This window comes from Scyliorhinus torazame, chromosome 14, assembly GCF_047496885.1.
Source record: "Scyliorhinus torazame isolate Kashiwa2021f chromosome 14, sScyTor2.1, whole genome shotgun sequence".
Lineage (NCBI taxonomy): Eukaryota > Metazoa > Chordata > Chondrichthyes > Carcharhiniformes > Scyliorhinidae > Scyliorhinus > Scyliorhinus torazame.
In genome coordinates, this window is record NC_092720.1 from 187,800,277 (window position 1) to 187,820,664 (window position 20,388).

Below are 20,388 nucleotides of genomic sequence, written 5' to 3' on the forward strand. Positions count from 1 at the left end.
CTAACTTTTGGTTGGCTCTTAATTTGGCTCTGTTTCTTCACATTTGCTCAAGAGTTGCCAGGTATCTTTCGACACCGCCACAAGGTTCAGAACCGAATACTGATCAATGACTCGATACACCAGTTAGTAAGTTCAAAAGCAATGCTCATTTATTTACACACAGTCAAATCTACTCATGGATAAACTCTACAGACTAAACTACCACTATTACTAAAGCCTATACTTAGCTTCAGGTGCCCACTCAGTCAGAGGAACAATGGCCGTTGCTCAGTTCTGAGGCTGCTGGGTTGAGCTGTTTACAGGGTAGCAACTAGGAGCGTCTATCTCGTAGCGTGCGTTGACTTGGGAATTACTTGGTCTGGTGCAGTTGCTAGGCTGGTCTCTCTCTTCGGTGAGAGCCAAAGCCAAAGGAGGGCGGTTCTCCCTTGGGGGATACCTTTTATACGGAAAAAGGGGCTTCGCGCACTTTTGGGCGGGCCTTGAACTTGGCCTCAACTAATTGGGTCTTTCCCAATCATCTGTATCGATTTTCCTCCAATAGAGGGGTGGTTCCCTGATCGCTGGGCGTGTCCTGGTGACTGTCAGTCTGCTTTGTCTTAACTTCATCTGGCGCCGGGGAGTCTGTCCTAACGTTGTGTATCTAAATGTTTCCCTTTTGACCCCGGAGATGGCCCATTAGTATGTAGATTGTTTGGTGGTTTCTGTCCTGTCTGAGAGTTTAAGGTTCTAATCAACAGACAGAGCTTGCACCTGCTTGTTTCTTAGCATTGTCCAATTTTCCCTACATTCTTTGCAAGTGTCCATTTTGTAATCGGGCGTGGCCATCCCAGATGGCTACATGGAACTTTTGTCTAATGCCGAAAATCGTGAGGATGTTTTTCATTACACGTCCGGAATGGGAGCCTTGATCGGACTCTATACTGCGTGGGGGGCCCATCTTGTGAAGATGTGGTGTGTTAATATTTTAGCTGTTGTCTTGGTCATATTAGTTCTTGACGGAAATGCTTCCAACCATTTTGTGAAGGTGTCTATGACCACCAACGCATACTTGTAACCATTTCTGCACGGAGGTAGGGGTCCTATATAATCTATCAGGAGATTTGTCCAGGGTCCATTAACGGGTTGGGTGTGACTAAGTTGAGCCTTTTTCGCATATCTGTCCGGATTGTTCTGGGCACAGATTAAGCAATTTTCTACGTAGTATGTGACATCGATTTTTAAATCAGGCACCTAACAAAGCGGTCTGAAGTGGGCTAGGGTGCGTTCAATTCCTTGGTGTCCCTGATTGTCATGGAACTGACAAATGATCTGGTTCCTGTCCTGGCTGGGAACTATATAAAGGCCATCCTTTAAAATCACACTGTCATGTGTGGTGATTGCGTTTCTAAACTTGTTGTACGGGGCTGGGAAGGTTCCCTTTAAAACTTCCTTGAGTTTCTCGTCCTCTTTCTGGGCCTTTGCTAAATCCTGAATGTTGGCCTGTGAGACCTGAACTGCGTGAACTGGGGTGTTTTTGGGGGGTTCCAAAAATAACTATGCCTGGAGCCTGCCTTCGCTAGGGCGTCTGCTTTAACGTTACTGGGGGGAAAGAACGGTGATCACTGCAAACCTTAATTATTCTGTATTTCCTATCCTTCGCTGTCTCTAAGATATCATAGAATCATTGAATCATAGAATTTACAGTGCAGAAGGAGGCCATTCGGCCCATCGAGTCTGCACCGGCTCTTGGAAAGAGCACCCTACCCAAGCCCACACCTCCACCCTATCCCCATAACCCAGTAACCCCACCCAACACTGAGGGCAATTTTGGACACTAAGGGCAATTTAGCATGGCCAATCCACCTAACCTGCACATCTTTGGACTGTGAGAGGAAACCGGAACACCCGGAGGAAACCCACGCACACACAGGGAGGGTGTGCAGACTCCGCACAGACAGTGACCCAAGCCGGGAATCGAACCTGGGACCCTGGAGCTGTGAAGCAATTGTGCTAACCACAATGCTACCGTGCTGTCCCATATGACGGAGTAATGGGGCTGAGGGGGGGGGGGTTTACCATCCGCGGAAACAAATCCTCTTGTTTCCCAGAGTGGTAGGAATTCTGTCAAACTATTACAGACATACAAGCTGTCTGAGTAGATGACTGCTGGGGTCGGGAACAAGTCTGGGTGGTCTACAATGTAAGCGATTGCTGCCAGCTCAGCTGCCTGCGAGCCTAAGTGTCCTGGCAACTTGAAGGAAATTTCACCTAGGGCGCGTCCTCTACATATATACCGCAACTGGTAATTCTCTTTCCGTTTAACACTGTGGATGAGCCATCCACATATATCTTCAGGGGTGCGCACATGTCTGTGGGCTGGGGTCTCTGTGGTGCACTACCTGTTTTCCTGGGGGGTGTTTTGGGAATAAATGGGCCTGTGTTCTGTTTTGTGGTGATGATCTCACATTCATGAGGGGTGCCTGCATACTACAAATTATCGGCAAGGAAGGTGTGGGTTTTGGTTCTCTTTACCGTGATGTCCCGTCCCTGTAAAAGAAGGGTCCAACGGGCTGCGCGGATTTGGCTGACTGTGCCATCTTTAAGTCGGCCGTCTAACAATAGTTGTGTTGGGGTGTGTTCTGTGAGGATGGTGATGGGGTTGAGTCCTGTAATGTAGGCGAAGTATTGCACTGCCCAAAAAACTGCAAGCAGGTGCCTTTCACAGGCAGAAAATCCTTGCTCTACGGGGTCTAACACACGTGAGGCATATGCTACGGGGCGTAACTGGTTGTGGCGTTCCTGGAGGAGAATGGCCGAAAGGGTTTGGTCGGTGCTTGCTACCTCGATTGCATACGGGGAATGTGGATCTGGGACCTGTAGTGCGGGGGCTGTGCTGAGTGCTCTTTTTAAAGCATCCACGGCATCCATATGCTGTGGAAGCCATTCCCAAGATGCCTGCTTCTTGAGAAGTTTGGAAAGGGGCGCTGCTTCAGTGGTGAAACCGTCAATATGGTTTCAGCAGTAAACAACCAGTCCTAAAAATGACCGGAGGGCTGAGACATTGTGGGGAAGGGGCAATTTGACGATTGAGTCAATTCACTTTTGCTCGATCTCGCGTTTACCATGTGTGACCACTGTTCCAAAGCAAATCACTTTTCTTTCAGAATCTGGGCCTTCTTGGGGTTGACTTCACAACCAATTTCTTTTAGGAGCCCTAGGAGTTCGGCGAGAATCGAAATGTGCTCTCCCTTTGTGTCTGTCTGTAGTAACAAGTCGTCTACATACTGGACCAGACAATCGGGGCGGGAAAATTTTGCTAAACCATTTGCCAGCTGCCGGTGGAAAATGGAGGGGGAGTTGTGGAAGCCTTGTGGAAGGCACGTCCACGTGTACTGTTGCCCTTGGAATGTAAAGGCCAATTTGTACTGGCACGTTTTAGCCAATGGAATGGACCAGAAGCCAATGGAATGGTCCAAAACCGAAAAAGATTTTGACTGGAGTCCCTGTTTGAGCATGGTCTCGGGACCCGTGGCTATGGTGCGGGCTGCTGCTGGGGTTACTTTGTTCAGTTCCCGGTAATCAATGGTCAGTCGCCATGATCCATCGGGTTTCCTTACAGGCCAAATCGTTGCATTGTTTGTGGTGGTTACTGATCTGAGTACGCCTTGATCGAATAAACTCTCTATTACTTTGGAGATTTCTCCCTCTGCTTCCTGGGGAAATCCGTACTGCATCTGGGGTTTAGGGTCGGGACCTGTAATGTTCACAAAGCCAGTCAAACTGTCACAGTCGTGCTTGTGCTGTGCAAATGCTGCTTTATGTTCCTGCAGGACTGCCATAACCTGTTTGTCTGCACTAATGGCTCGAGGGTCGAACCAGAAGTCTCCTACTGAGCTAATCCTATTTACATATTCTCCTACTGTTAGCGTGGCGGGGGCTCGTGCTGTCTTTGCCATTTTCCATACAGACTTGTTCACTGGGTTGAAAGAATGGTTATGGGAGCTCATGAAATCGATCCCAAGGATATGTTCTGCTGTCTGGGGCAGATGAACTAAAACTATGGGGTGCTTGGTCGTGATGTTCCCTATCTGTATTGCTATAGAGGCTGTGATGTGTCCCTGTTGTAAATGGCCTGTAAAGCCGTTGAGTGTGATGGTGTCTGTTGTGGGCCACGTGTCTCGCTGGAAAATATCGTGGAGGAATTGAGTGTGGTGCGGGACCCTCCTGTGTCCCAAAGAAATTCTACGGGTTGTCCCCGAACTTTGCCTGCTACTACCGGTCTACCGGACTTGTCCCAACGGGTGTCGCAGACCCAGGTTGGGGAGCCCGAACACTGTCAGTCGGTGCCGTTCATGTCTGTACTCTCTGAACGGGCGCTAACGCTATGGATCAACTTTGCCCTATTCTTGTTCAGGGTGCCTGTCTGTTGGTTTCTCTGCTGCTTCTGGGGCGTGTTGCACTCTCGTGCAAAGTGTCCTAGCTGTCCACAATTATAACATTCTTGAGGTTTTGGCTGGGGTTGGCTGTTCCTGCCCTCATTTACCCATGCGGGGTTCTGGTGCCCTTTAACTGGGTTCATCTCTGCCTGCTCTTCATCGGGTGTTATAAATGCGGGTTTGCCTGCAATTGATTGCTCCCAAGCGCGGGACAATCTCTTCAAAACCCATTTTTCATTGTGGGCCTCATCTGAGGGGTCATAATTTGCGCAAGCTTTTCATCCTGCTTCCGTGGCGTGGGAGACTAGAATTCGGATCCATTTGGCCATATTATCTGGGGACAAATGGGTGCGGGCTAACTCTCCAAAAACTGCGGCAAAGTCAATCCACAAACGTCCAGCAAATGCTGTGGGGTGCTCTGTCTTCTTTTGCCTTCTACGGGGTCTCCTCTGTTAAAGCTGATCGCATCAAGGATCGCAGTGTGCATCTCTCGGAGTGTGCCTCCTCCTATATTCTGTGGGTCGGGAAGTGCTGCTACGACTGAAGGGTCGAGGCTTAAAACTGTGAGCTTCACTTGCTCCTTTTCGTCCAGGCCGTACATGGTTGCCTGTTGTTTGACTTTCGCAAAAAATTGGTGGGGGTTTGAGGTGGGAAGGAACGGTGTAATTTTTCCACACGCATCCCGTAATTGGGATACGGTTAACGGGGTTGTGTAAAGGAAGTCTGCTTCTCCTTTTCCTGCGGCTCTGCGGTTTGTGGTTACAGGATTCATGGGGGGGTTGGGGCTCTTTCCTTTTCTGGGGTTTCTCCTGCGTACATGTCCCATGTACGTATCTATGGGCAGTCTCGTTCAATTCCTGCCAGTCGGGGCCATTTACTTGATCTAATTGGGGTCCAAATGTACTCTGAAATCCATTTTGCATGGGCAGCAGAGATTGCAATTCTGCAATTTGCTTCCGGCATTTTGCGTGGTCTACGGAGCTCTGCCTTTGTTCCGTCGTGGAAGTATGGAGTGCTCGTTGGGCTGCTTTTAAATCATTGCACTGTTTCTGCAATTTCTCAACTTGCTGTTCTGTTCCTTGTTTTACCAAGGCCACACGTTGCGTGTCCTGGTAGGCCTTATCGTATTGCGTCTGAAAACTGTTCAAATGCACGAGACAAGACTGATGTGCCCTCTTGGCATCATCCACCTCTCTGTTCTTTGCTGCTAACTGCTTTTTCAGATCTCGATTCCCTTTCTCTAACTCACTCACATCTACCTCACTACCTCTGCCTCTCTCCTCTATCTCATTACGGAGCGTCCGAACAACCTCCTCTGTGCCTCGCAATTGTGCCAAACAGGACCCGATTGCCATCGGCTTGCGAGCTTTTCCCAAGCTCTTCTTGTGTATCTCTGACATGTTCTCCCACCAAGTATGTCCTATACTCCCGGGTCCTGTTTTCTCATTATCACAGAATTCACTCCAAAGGGGCCATCCTTTCCCTTTGAGATATTTCCTGATCTCTTCTTCCCAAACGGGACACTGTCCTACTCTACTGGTTGCTGCGACCTCGAATTCCTGGGTGTTTCATAAGACGTTCCATTACCTTCATTGCCATTCTCTCTATCTAGGATTTCTGCTGAATTTGGAACAAGGGGTGATAAAGCGGTGATGTAAACACGGGTACGGCTTACGCTAATTTCCGGCCTACAAAACTCCCGACAGTTTTACGCAACAAAATCTCTCAGGTTTACCTTATATCCCTGTTAGTACGCATGCATTAACACACTTCTGAATCTCAGTGGCTTGATCAGTACTGTTTTGACGCTTGTGGTTTTTCTTTCTGTTCCCAATTGGATTCTCAATTCAAATTCTGGGTTCTCTTGGAGTGGTTAGACCACTTCTAAGTCGAGTCCCACCAGAGTCGCCAGTAAATGTTGCGAACTTTTGGTTGGCTCTTAATTTGGCTCTGTTTAATCACGTTTGCTCAAGAGTCAAAGCCAGGTATCTTTCGACACTGCCACAAGGTTCAGAACCAAATACTGATCAATGACTCGATACACCAGTTAGTAAGCTCAAAAGCAATGCTCATTTGTTTACACACGGTCAAATCTACTCCTGCATAAACTCTACAGACTAAACTACCACTATTACTAAAGCCTATACTTAGCTTTGGGCGCCCACTCAGTCAGAGGAACAATGGCCGTTGCTCGGTTCTGAGGCTGCTGGGTTGAGCTGTTTACAGGGTAGCAACTAGGAGCGTCTATCTCGTAGTGTGCATTGACTTGGAACTTACTTGGTCTGCTGTAGCTGCTAGGCTGGTCTCTCTCTTCGGTGAGAGCCAAAGCCAAAAGAGGGCATTCTCCCTTGGGGAATACCTTTTATACGGAAAAGGGGCTTCGTGCGCGTTTGGGCGGGCTTTGAACTTGGCTTCAACTAATTGGGTCTTTCCCAATCATCTGTATCGCTTTTCCTCCAATAGAGGGGTGGTTCCCTGATCGCTGGGTGTGTCCTGGTGACTGTCAGTCTGCTTTGTCTTAGCTTCTTCTGGTGCCGGGGAGTCTGTCCTAACATTGTGTATCTAAATGTTTCCCTTTTGTCCCCGGAGATGGCTCATTCGTATGTAGATTGTTTGGTAGTTTCTGTCCTGTCTGAGAGTTTAAGGTTCTAATCAACAGACAGAGCTTGCACCTGCTTGTTTCTTAGCATTGTCCAATTTTCCCTGCATTCTTTGCAAGAGTCCATTTTGTAATCGGGACGTGGCCATCCCAGATGGCTACACCACCTAGACCCATGCTCTCTTCCCGTAACGCCATAACCTCACCCAACCTTTTGGACTGAGGGAATATTTAGCACGGCCAATCCACCCAACCTTTGGACTGTGGGGGGAAACCGGAGCACCTGAAGGAAATGGGGAGAAGGTGCAAACTCGACACAGAGCCACCCGAGATCAGAATTGTGTCTGGATCCCTGTCTCTATGAGGCAGCCGAACTAAGCACTGCGCCACTGTACAGTCCATTGCGGTTAACAAAAAACCTTATCAGTCACAGGTTCATAAAATGAACGATTGGTCGAACATCGAATACTGTTTGTGAAAGAGAGCTCCCACTATCTTCCGGTCTTTGTGTGTTTCCCAATTTCTCTCCTGTAATCCACGGCTCCAATCTATGGACGACGTCTAGAGTCGACAACGAGCAGAAATTGTTTCACAGAATGGCAGAATTGTGACAGCGCTTCAGTGGGCCTTGCGGCCCATCGTGTTGGTGCCGGCTCTCGAAATGAGCAATTTACCAGATCCCCCGGCTCCTCCCTGCCCCTGCCTTCCCTTCAGGTGGTACTCCAATTCCACCTCGGCTGACTCGTTTGAACAAATATGGTCAACTTTCTTCTGCTCAGCGTGTATTGAAATTTGACCCACCTTCTAGTTTCTCTCTGCAGGTATCTGCCCTGTAGGGCAGTATTTGTACAGCCCCTCCTGCCAGCAGGTTTTCTATTCCTGCCAGCAGGACATTCCACTCCCGCTAGCAGGATTTTCCATTCCCGCCACCGATTTCCACTCCAGCCAAAGTAATTGAACTTTTGAACGGCAGACCAGATTTTACAGTCCCGCCCCCAACACACATTTTGCCCCCGTTCGCACCATGCACAATTTTAGACCATTTTGCTTGAAACAGCCCTTGCCTGTGAACATGGACACCCTGGTCCCTCTGTACTGCAGCATTCTCCCTCCACTTAAACAAAATCCTGTTTTCATCCCACCAAAAGGGTGGCATGATTTTCCCACATTATATTCCATCTGCTTAACTGAGCTAAACCCCTTTGCAGACTCTCCTTATCCTCCTCCCAACTTGCGTCACTGCCTATGTTTGTATCACCAGCAAGTTTGATTGAAATACAGTCCATCCTTTCATGCGCTGACCCCTGTGTTAGGCCCTGAGTTAGTTTGCCATTAATCGAAACTCTGTCTCCTGTTAGTTAGCTAATCCGCTATTCACACGAATATATCAGCTAACTGCACATTCCCTTAGCTTGCGCAATAACCTTTTGTGTGGTAGCTCATCAAATACCTTTTAGAAATCCAAATACATCTACTGAGTCCCTTTTGCCCACCCTGCTTGTGTTGTTTTTAATTCTCGGGGTGTGGGGCATTGCCACCTGGGCCAGCATTTGCTGCCTGTCCCTCATGCTCAGGGCATTTCAGAGAGGAGCAGTTAAGAGTCAACCACATTGCTGTGGATCTGGAGTAACATGTAGGCCAGACTGGGTAAGGATGGCAGATTTCCTCCCCGAAGGTACATTAGAGACCCAGGTGGGGTTTTTTTTGCAACAATCGACAACAGTTTTATGGTCACCGTTAGACTTTTAATTTCCAGATTTTAATTGAATTCCGATTTCACCAGTTGCCGTGGTGAGTTTTGAACCCTGGTCCCCAGAGCATTATTCTCTGGATTACTAGTCCATGACGCCACTCCCTCTCCTGATACATGTAACATTCTCAAAAACTCTGGACACATGGGTTCAAATCCCACCATGGCAGCATGAATTCACATCATAATATCTGAAATATAAAACTATTCACAGTCCAAAGAGGTTAAGTGATAAATTGCCATTTAGTGTCCAAAGATTGGTGGGGTTATTGTTACAGGAATAGGGTGGTGGAGTGGGCCAAGGTGGGGAGCTCTTACAGAGGGTTGGTGCAGACTCGATGGGCTGAATGGCCTCCTTCGGCACTAAAGGGATTCTATGATAATAGTGACTGTCAAGCCATCGTTGAATGTTATAAAAACCCACCTGGAAAGGAAATCTGATGCCTTTATTTGGTCTGGCTTACATGTGACTCCAGACCCACAGCAATGCGGTTGACTCTAAACTGCCCGTCTGAAATGGCCCGAGCAATCCACTCAGTTCAAGGGCAATTAGGGATGGGTAACAAAGGCTGGCCCTACCATTGACGCATCTCATCCCACAAAAGGATAAAGAACTTCTAATCGATTCGCTAAACACGATTTCTTCTTGCTTGTTCATAGAATTTCCTTGCCAAAGTGTTATGGGCCAGGGTTTAGAGAACCCCAAAGAGTATCATGGAGTTCACCTGACCCACGACTTTTAATAGATTGTGATATGGGGAGCACACGGCCCACTCTACAGGTGTGGTAAAGCAGAAATGGAAAAGTACTTTTTAAAGTAAAACAATGTTTATTCTCTGAACTCAAGTTAACCTTTTTAAAATATACAGTGAGCATCTTAGCAACTATCAATTCAAATACAACCCCCAAAGAATATAATACTAAGTAATCCTTAAACTTTCCTTTTAACATCCATAAGACATTTTAAAAAACCTTTTAACAGAAGCACGTCAGGTTTAGATTCACTACTGAGAACAGTTATCACTCTGAATTCACCAAATGATCAAGAGATAGTCTTTAGGTGGCAGGGAGGACAACATTACACCTTCTTTGGCTGGCTGCAGCTCCAACCTGAAATGAAACCAAAAAACACAGACATACCCAAGCTTTTCTCAAAGTGAAACTAAAAAGCAGAACCAGAGCTCAGCTCCACCCACACTCTGACATCATTGCAGTAACTTGAGCAGACAAACATTTCTTAAAGTGACATTCTCATGACACCTCCCCCCAAGAAAAAAAAACCAATCAACTTCAAGATGGTTTCATTTTTCACCTTTTCACTATCCTTTAAGAAATGCACAGAGTAAATGTACTTTTTCGTTTCAAAAAACAACACACGCAAACAGGTATAATAATATAGTCCATTTTTTTTCTTCTTCTTCCTCCAACTGGAATCCCTCTCGATTGACAGTCTCTATGAACAAGAAGGTCTCTGCATGATCCATCCATTTCTCTATGCCTCAGCATTTCTCTTTAAAGTCAGATAATTTAGTTCAATCTGATCAAAGAGTCCCTTGTAATTCTCCAACACAGGAGCATTGGTTATCACAGCTTTCAGGCAGTCAAATGCCTGTTGAAACTCCGCTGTCCACTGAATTTTTCGACGTGTCTTCAGCAAGTCCATCAGTGGAGCAACCACGCTACAAAACCTTTGCACAAATGTTCGATCAAATCCACTAATGCCAAGAAATCGCATTATTTCCCTTTGTGTCGAGGGTATTGAAAACTCCCAATAACTTTTGGTTTCACATCCCGTGGGACCATTTGAACCTGTCCGATTGCATAGCCAAGGAAAGTGACTTTTCCAAATTCACTTTTGGCTAGGTTTACCACCAAACCCACCTCCTGAAATCGATCGAATAACTCCATCAGATGTTTTAAATGTTCTCTCTATGTCTGGCTGAAAATTACCACATCGTCGATGTATACAGCACAATTGGGTAATCCTGAAACAACTTTGTTAGTTACCGTTGAAATGTGGCTGGGGCGTTTTCCATGCCAAATGGCATAACTTTGAATTGGTATATACCATCTGGAGTTACAAAAGTTGAAATCTCCTTCGCCCTTTCGGATAAGGTTACCTGCCAGTAGCCTTTAAGTAAATCCAGTTTGGAAATAAAAGCTGATTGTCCCACTTTCTCAATGCAATCCTCCAAACTTGGGATAGGATAAGAGTCCGTTCTTGTAACTGTATTAATCTTTCTATTGTCCACACACAACCGTTGGGTACCGTCTCGTTTAGGTACCATCACTATGGGTGAGCTCCATTGGCTGCAACTCACTTCAATTATGCCATTTTTAAGCATACTCTCAATCTCTTTGTTAACCTGTGCCAATTTTAAAGGGTTAAGTCTATATGGATGTTGTTTGATTGGAACAGCATTTCCCACATCTACATCATGTATAACGATTTTAGTGCTTCCCAACTTTTCTACACAAACTTGCCCATGTGAAATTAATAACTCTTTCAGGTCAGTCCGTTTTTCCTCCGGAAGGTAACTCAACAATTTATCCCAATTTTTAAGAACATCCTCTTTTTCCAATTTAATTTAAGGTATGTCAAATTCCAAGTCATCTGGATTTGGTTCGTCACTTTGGTTAGAATCATTAAAACCTCCTCCTTTTTCTCTCCTTCACTTTCAAAGTACCTTTTAAGCATATTCACATGACACACTTGGAGTTGTCCTTCTATCTGGCGTTCTTACCACATAATCCACCTCACTTAATTTCCTTTCAATCTGTGAAGGTCCGCAAAACTTTGCTTTTAAAGGTTCACCTACCACTGGTAACAATGCTAAAACTTTATTTCCACTGGCAAAACTACGAACTTTGGATTTCTTGTCCGCTACCCGTTTCATCACATTTTGTGCAACGTTTATAATGCTGTCTAGCCAATTCACCTGCTCTATTTAATCATTCCCTAAAATTTGACAGTTAATCCAATAATTTAATTTCCGATTTCTCACTCACCAATTTTTCCTTAATCAATTTAAGTGGTCCTCTTAACTCATGACCAAAAATTAGTTCAAAAGGACTGAATTTGGTTGACTCATTAGGTGCATTCCTAAATGCAAACAGTACGAATGGAATTCCTTTATCCCAATCCTCTGGATAATCTTGACAATAAGTCCTCAATGTCTGATGCCACCTTTCTAACACTTCCTGCGATTCTGGATGGTACTCAGTTGATTTAAATTGTTTTATCCCTAAGCTATCCATAACTTCTTTGAATAACCTTGAGGTAAAATTTGATCCTTGATCCGATTGAATTTCTGTGGGTAGTCCATATCTAGTAAGAATTTAAGTAACTCCTGCACAATCTTTTTAGCTGTAATATTACGTACAGGGATGGCCTCTGGAAATCTAGTAGATGCACCCATTATAGTCAAAAGATATTGATTCCCACTTTTCGTTTTAGGAAGCGGTCCTACGCAATCAATTAGGACTCTTGTAAAAGGTTCCTCAAATGCTGGAATGGGTATTAAGGCGCTGGTTTTATCACTGCTTGAGGTTTTCCTACTCCCAAATGACCTCCCACTGGTACCTCATGTGCAACTCGCAACACCTCCTTTCTATACCCTACCGGCAATACCACTTGATGAACTTCTGCACACTTTTCATCCGCCTGCATATGTAAAGGTCTCCATTTTCTCATCAAGTCATCAATTTTACGATAATAAAACTCTGGTATACACGCAGATTTCTCTTCCGTATATGCTTTCTGATACATCCGTTTTATTTCCGCATCTTTCTGTTGTAACTCCGCCAATTTTCCTGAACTAAAATTATCCGCCTCATCCTCCACCTTGTTCTTTTTCAATAATCTGATCGAAAACCGTTTCTGATAATTGCACTTCAAATTGATCTTCACTCTTTGATTTCTCCTCTTGTCTTAACCTGTGACTTTGCGACCTTATAACTACCCAATCTGGAAAAATCCCAGGATATTCGACCTTCAACACTTCAGTTGTCTAATTTTCCACTGGCTTCTCAACCACAGTAGGCATCACTCCCACCTGCGATCCAGCTATATCATTACCCAAGATAAACTGTATTCCTGGACAAGTTTCTCTATTACTCCTACTACCACTTCACCATTCTTCACTGGACTTTCCAACCTTACCTTATATAATGGAACACTACTCCTCTCACCATGAATTCCCCATATTACCACCTTTTCTGGCAACATCCTTCCCAAACTACATAACTACTCATCTCTTACCATGATTAGCTCCCGTATCTCTTTAAATTGTGACTTCTTTACCTGCTCCTCCTAATACACATGAGTAAACTTTACCCACACAAGTAAATTCTTTAAAGGCACCTGGCACCATCTTATCAATCACCTCTCGATCAGGCTGTACACTTTTTTGCACGTCCTTCGCTTCACTTGGGCTTTCCTTTACCACATTAACAAACCCCACTGTCTTATCCTGTTTTACCACATCAGCCTGCCCAATGCTTTTCTTCGACCACCATGTGACTTTACATGGCCTAGTTTATTAAAGTGAAAACATTTGAAACTTTTCTTTTTTTTCCTACCCTCCTGGATTTCCTTTTTAATCTGAGGTGGCTCTCCTTATTATCTCCCATCAGATCACCTTTACCTTTACTACTTGAGTATTTCTCATGTCCCCAGTTTCTATCCCTCACAGGCTAAAACTGGTGTCGGAAACCAAGCTTTGATTTATGAACTAATTCATAATCATCTGCCATTTCTGCTGCTAATCTCGCAGTTTTAACTCTCTGCTCTTCCACATGAGTTCTCACTACATCAGCAATTGAATTTTTAAACTCCTCCAAAAGTATAATTTCTCTGAGAGCTTCATACGTTTGGTCTATTTTCAAAGCCCTTATCCACCTATCGAAATTACTCTGTTTGACCCTTTCAAACTCCATGTATGTTTGACCAGGTTCTTTCCTTAAATTTCTAAACCGTTGTCTAAACCTTCAGGCACGAGTTCATATGCTCCTAAGATGGATTTTTTCACCTGTGTCCCAGATACCTCCTCCGGTAGTGATGCAAACACTTCACTAGCCCTACCTACCAGCTTTGTTTGAATCAGTAATACCCACATGTCCTGTGGCCATTTCATTTTTGTTTAGCCACCTTCTTAAATGAAATGAAAAAGGCTTCCACCTCCTTCTCATCAAACCTTGGCAATGCTTGGACATATTTAAATAGATCCCCACCAAGCCTTTGGCTTTGCCGCTCTTTCTCTTTACCCTCATCACTATCCTCAAACTGTACATTTCCCTTTACGTCTGCCAATTTTAACTGACTGTCATGTTCCATGGCTATTTTCCGAAGTTCAAACTCTCTCTCTCTTTCTTTTTCCTCTCTCTCTCTTTCTTTTTCCTCTCTATCTCTTTCGTATTCAAGCTGCTTTAATTCTTTCTCATGTTCCATTTGTTTAATTTGTAACTGAATTTTTGCCATTTCCAATGAGTCAAACCGTATCTCAGGCAATTTTAAATGCTTAGCCAGCGCCATAATTACCTCACCTTTTCGCATTTTGTCAGGTAATGTTAACTGCAATGTTTTTTCCAAATCTAACAGTCTGCTTTTAGTCTCTGTCCATAAGGTACTGCGTGTGAACGTCTCTAAAGTGACATTCTCATGACAAAAGAGACATTAAAAACAACAGATTATTCTGAGAGAACAGTCTAGTCCCGTTGATATATGCCATATATAAAAACAGAAAATGCTGCAAAAACTCAGCAGGTCTGGCAGTGTCTGTGGAGAGAGAGAGACATAGTTTACTTTTAAGCTTGTGAAGCTTCAGAGCCCCAATGTCAACAGCATGCCCATCAACTGTACATACAAATTCCAAGGCAATTTTAAGATAACTCATCACACAACAGATGGGGTTGGGGTGGGGCAAGGTGATTGGAATATTTTTACCTGGAATGCCCGCAGAAGAGGGGTGGAAGCAGATTTATTAGTCACTTTCAAAAGGGAATCGGATAAATATCTCAAAAAAGACAAACAGGGCAGCATGGTGGTTAGCACTGCTGCCTCATGGTGCTGAGGACCCGGGTTTGATCCCGGCTCTGGGTCACTGTCCATGTGGAGTTTTCACATTCTCCCCTTGTTTGCAAAATATGCGCAGGGTTAGGTGGATTGGCCACGCTAAATTGCACCTTAATTGGAAAAAATGAATTGGGCACGTTAAATTTATTTTAAAAAGTGAGACAAACTTGGCATAGCAATGGGGGCAGAACATGGAATGGGTCATTCAAAGTGCCATCAAAGGCATTATGGGGAAAATGGTCTCCTGCTGTGCTGTGTGATCGTTTGATAAACATCCGGCAACAGCAAGTTGCAGTGTTAACAGAAAAAGATTGTATATATTAAAATAGATCAGCCTTAAATAGAATTAGCAAACTTAAAATAGACTGGGATGGCTGCCCAGGTGACAGCCAACGAACGCACTCAAGGAGAGTGGGCATGTTTGAGAGACCCTTGACCATATCAAAAGCAACTCTTCCTTCTGCTAAAAAGGTTAGGGATGTCTGGGACTAATGGGGAACGGGGGTAGCGTTCAGGTCCCAAATTCCAGTGACGCAAAGGTCAGAGCAAGGTTTTATGGTGAGTCAATCGTCACTCCGAAGGGAATAGTGAACCTGGGAAGAGGTTGTAGGCTCATATGAAGGGCGAAGGTTAACTGGATTCCTTCGAAGCAGAGTAGGAGTTGTTTCTAATTTGGGACAGCGAGGACCCCACGTTACATATAAGGGGAGTGTAATTCTCATTAGAGACCAAGTTAGATCCCCGGGACTGATTTAACAAATTCAGTTTTATCTTCTGGACTGGTTAAACAAATCCAAAGTGATATATTGGACAGATTAATCAGATCCAGTGTGATCTATTGGACAGGTTAATCAGATCCAGTGTGATCAGTTGGACTGATTAATCAGTACCAGTATGATCTAATGAACTGATTATTCAGATCTAGTGTGATCTGTTGGACTGATTAATCAGATCCTGTATGGTCTATTGGATTGATTAATCAGATGCAATGTGATCTATTGGCTTTTAAATCAGATCTGGTGATCTATTCAACATGTTAATCAGACCAAATGTGATTGATGAGACTGATTAATCAGACCCAGTGTGATCTACACGACTGATTAATCAGGCTTAGTGTGATCTATTGGACTGATTAGTCAGACCCAATGTGATTTATTGGACTGATTAATCAGACCCAGTATGATTTATTAGACTGATTAATCAGACCCAGTGTGATTTATTAGACTGATTAATCAGACCTAGTGTGATTTATTAGACTGATTAATCAGACCCAGTGTGATTTATTGCACTGATTAATCATAAAATCATAGAATTCCTACAATGCAGAAGGAGGCCACTTGGCCCATCGAGTCTGCACTAACCCCCTGAAAGAGCACCCCACCTCGGCCCACTCCCCTGTCCCATCCAAGTAATCCTGTAACCCCATCCAGTCACTAAGGCATGGTCAATCCGCCTGATAGAAGTCTACAAAATTATGAATGGCATGGACAAAGTGGATAATCAGAAGCTTTTTCCCAGGGTCGAAGAGTCAATTATTAGGGGACATAGGTTTCAGGCTCAAGCGGCAAAGTTTAGAGGAGATGTGCAAGGGAAGTTTTTTACATGGAGGGTAGTGGGTGCCTGGAACTCGCTGCCGGAGGAGGTGGTGGAAGCAGGGACGATAGTGACATTTAAGGTGCATCTTGACAAATATGTGAATAGGATGGGAATAGAGGGATATGGACCCCGGAAGTGTAGAAGGTTTTGGGTTGGACGGGCAGCATGGTCAGAGCAGGCTTGGAGGGCCGAAAGACCTGTTCCTGTGTTGTACCTTTCTTTACTCTTTGTTCTAACCTGCACATCTTCGAACTGTGAGAGTCCCCGCACTGTTAAAAACCCCCATGAGAAACGGGGGCAATCTGATTGATCTCTCCATAGGCCGGTGGAGGAGGAGCTCCCACGCTGAGGGTCTGGGCCCAGCAGCGGGCTCGTTAATTCCCTGAGATAAAAGCCGGCCCAGGGAGGAGCCGGTAACTCAGGATGGTCCTGTCCGGGATTTGGACTGTTACTTTGTTATTGTATTTCCTATCATGAGTAGGAAATAAACACCCCACGATCTTCAGATTAAGCTTCTTATGCTCTCATGCCCATGTTGGGCACTGTTGTTTTGGGGGCTGGACAGCTGGATAGTGGTTGCAGAACAGGGTTATCAATGAAGGCCCTGCCTTCTCAACCTTGCCCCTCGCCTGAGGTGTGGTGAACCTCAGGTTAAATCGCCACCAGTCAGCTCTCCCCCTCAAAGGGGAAAACAGCCTATAGTCATCTGGGACGATAGTGACTTTACTTTTTGGAAACAAACCATTTTGACTCTCCTTTTCTGGACTCATCGTTGACTGTGATATTGGCGATGAGGATAAAACAACTACAGACAGTGCTGCTGGCCACTCAGACTAGGGCTACTTCTCAGCGCAAAGGAGTACGGTTTGCACTGTTTCAAAAATACTGCTCTTTGGTCGACCCAACATGTTTGATACAAGTGTGGAAGACTGGGCTCAGTACACTATTTCTTCAGGGCAAAAGCAGTTACTGGGGAAGATCGGCAGAAGGTGATTCGTTTGACCGCCTATGGTGTCCCCAATTTCAATGTCATAAAGAATCTAACCTACCTTGAGGTCCCAGACTCCAAGACGTTCGAGGAATTAGTGGCGCTCGTGACAAATCGCTACGACCCTAGGCCGTCAGTCATTGTCCCAACAGTAATGATTTAACACAGCTGAGAGAACGCTGGGGTGTCTGTTACGGAGGTTTTAGCATGGTCATGCAAACTAGTGGAACATTGCGACTATGGGTATGCCTACCTAAGATGCTTCGAAATCGCCTTGTATGTAGCGGAAATTGCTGACAGAGACATTACTGGACCTAAAAAATGCAGTTAAGATCTTCCTGTCATGGGAATTTGTGGAGAATGAAGTCCAGGAGTTCCAGGGAATATCAAGGATTGAGGTGAATAGCGTAGGACAGCCCCCCCGCCCCCCCCCCCCCCCACACACACACATACATACATTTCAGACAAGCAGCCCCACCTACGGGTGAGACATCTGGGACACCGCCCTTGCACGAATACCATTGGGACTGGGCCCGTTAGCCGAGGGCTTCTGCAACCAGGGGAGTCACCGCCCCAGAATCAATGGAGGAAGATTCAAGGAGGTGCGGCACCTGTGGCCGGAGGAACTGCAGAAACTGCCAGGTCAGGCAGCAAGTGCATTGCCCTGGTCAAGGGAGGCACCCGCCTAGAGTCAGGACCCTCTACGTAGAGCAGCCCAATGAGGTCGAGTGCATGCAATTGAATTGCATCACCGCACCATGGGTGGCTCCCATTAAAATTACTGTCCAGATGAATGGTCACCCGCTAGCAATGGAGCTGGACACGCAAGCCGCTGTCTCAGTGATACGATGCCAGAATGTTCGAAAGATCAGGACAGGAATCAGCTGATGAACTTGCGGGACAGCGAGGTGAGGTAAGATGGGGGAACTCCTAGCCACCATGGGTACAATAATGACCCCAATTGCCTACAGACAGCAGTGTGGGGCCCGGCTTGGGTATGCTGGGCCGTGATTGTCTACTGAGGCTCCTTTTGGACTGGCAATGGATTTTTAGGATGGGTACTGGGGGATTATACGAAACCCTGGGGAGGCATGGAAGTTTTCCAGGAGGACCTAGGTAAAATCAGAGGTGCAGTGGTCAAGATACACATAGACCCTGAGGCCCAACCAAAGTATTTCAGGGCCCGCCCAGTTCTCGGCATCTTGCTGACAAAGGTAAAGGATGAACTCGACCTCTTGGAAAGCCGAGGAATCATCTGGCCAGCCCAATTTGCTGATTGGGCAGCACCTGTAGGCCCTGTACTGAAACCAGACAAAACTTCCATTTGTGCAGGGATTATAAACTAACTGTAAACAAGGCCTCTCATTTGGACAGTTACCTGATGCTGCAAATGGAGGATCTCTACGCAAAGTTGACTGGAGGAAACTCGTTTTCAAAACTCGATATGAGCCACGCATACCTCCAATTGGAGCTAGGAGCAGATTCCAGAACATTTGTGACCATTAATACCCATAGAAGCCTCAATGAATGCACAAGGTTGTCATTCTGAGTGTCATCGGCTTGTGCTATTTTTCAGAGAGTCATGGAGAACATCCTCCAAGAGCTCCTGCAGGTGACGATCTACTTGGATAACATCGTGGTCACCAGGGCCAAAGAAAAGGAACACCTGAGCAACCTGGAGGAAGTCCTTCACCGGTTTTCCGAGAACGGCGTCTGCCTCAAGAGAGGAAATGCATTTTCTACACCAAAGAGGGTGTACCTAGGGTATTGTGTCGATCGAGACTACCTGCACCCAGTAGAGGAAAAGTGCGAGTAATTAAACAGGCCCCCACACCAGGAAAACGCATGCTCTACTGAAGAAACATCAATAATGGGCATGGAGAAGGCAACAAAAAGAATCAGTGGTTGTCGTCATCAGGGATGTTTACTTATTAGGACCCTCAAAGCCTCTTTTGGTCACCTGTGATGCCCCTCTATATGGAATCGGGGCAGTGTTATTCCACTGCATGGAGGAAGGACAGCAGAGACTGAAAGCCTATACTTCATGGACCTCAGCTGCTGTGGAGTGCAACTATGCCCAGTTTGAGTAAGAAAGGCTGGCTGTCCACCTTTGGGGTAAAGAAATCCCACAAGTGTGAGTATGGGTGTTGTGGGCCAGGGTTTAGAAAACTCCAAAGTATATCATGGAGTTCACCTGACATACTGTTTATTGATATTGGTTAGGGGGAGCACAGGCGCCTGCCTTTCAGGTGTCATTCAACAGAGGCCTTAAGCACTTTTCATCAAAAACAAAGTTTATTCTACGAATTTAGTGATCATTTTTATAAAACACACACAGTCAGCATTTTTACCAATTACCAACATAAATACCCCACACAGCTACAGTACTCTATGTATAACCCTTAATAAATTCCTCTTTAGCTGTTCCAATTTAATATCAAGATCCCATAAACCAGAAAACCCTTTTCATTTTTTAAAATTACTTTTTCTGAGCTCCAAAGCCAGGGCTCATAGTGTGGTCAGGGGCAAACACCTAATCCAGCTCCTCGCCTGCTCCAAAAACCAATTCAAATTGAATCCAATTCATGGTCTACACAAGAGCGATATACCAGACCTAGCCAAAAGGCAGAGCAGATACTACACTTGATCTTAGCCAAAAGGCCGAGAAGCGATCAGAAAACCCTTTGCAAAGGGGTGGCCCAGCACACAGCACCCAAGATCTGGTATAAGAACATAAGAACTAGGAGCAGGATTGACCATCTGGCCCCTCGGGCCTGCTCCACCATTCAATGAGATCATGGCTGATCTTTTGTGGACTCAGCTCCACTTTCCGGCCCGAACACCATAACCCTTAATCCCTTTATTCTTCAAAAAACTATCTATCTTTATCTTAAAAACATTTAATGAAGGAGCCTCTACTGCTTCACTAGGCAAGGAATTCCATAGATTCACAACCCTTTGGGTGAA

General features: G+C 45.4%; 1 non-coding gene across 1 annotated transcript; it reads right to left on the reverse strand.

Moving 5' to 3' along the window:
* Positions 1 to 19,904: 19,904 nt before the first annotated feature.
* Positions 19,905 to 20,094, reverse strand: LOC140390918 (U2 spliceosomal RNA). Its single transcript, XR_011934957.1, has one exon. It is a non-coding gene; the product is annotated as a U2 spliceosomal RNA (small nuclear RNA).
* Between the last annotated feature and the right edge of the window lie 294 nt (positions 20,095 to 20,388).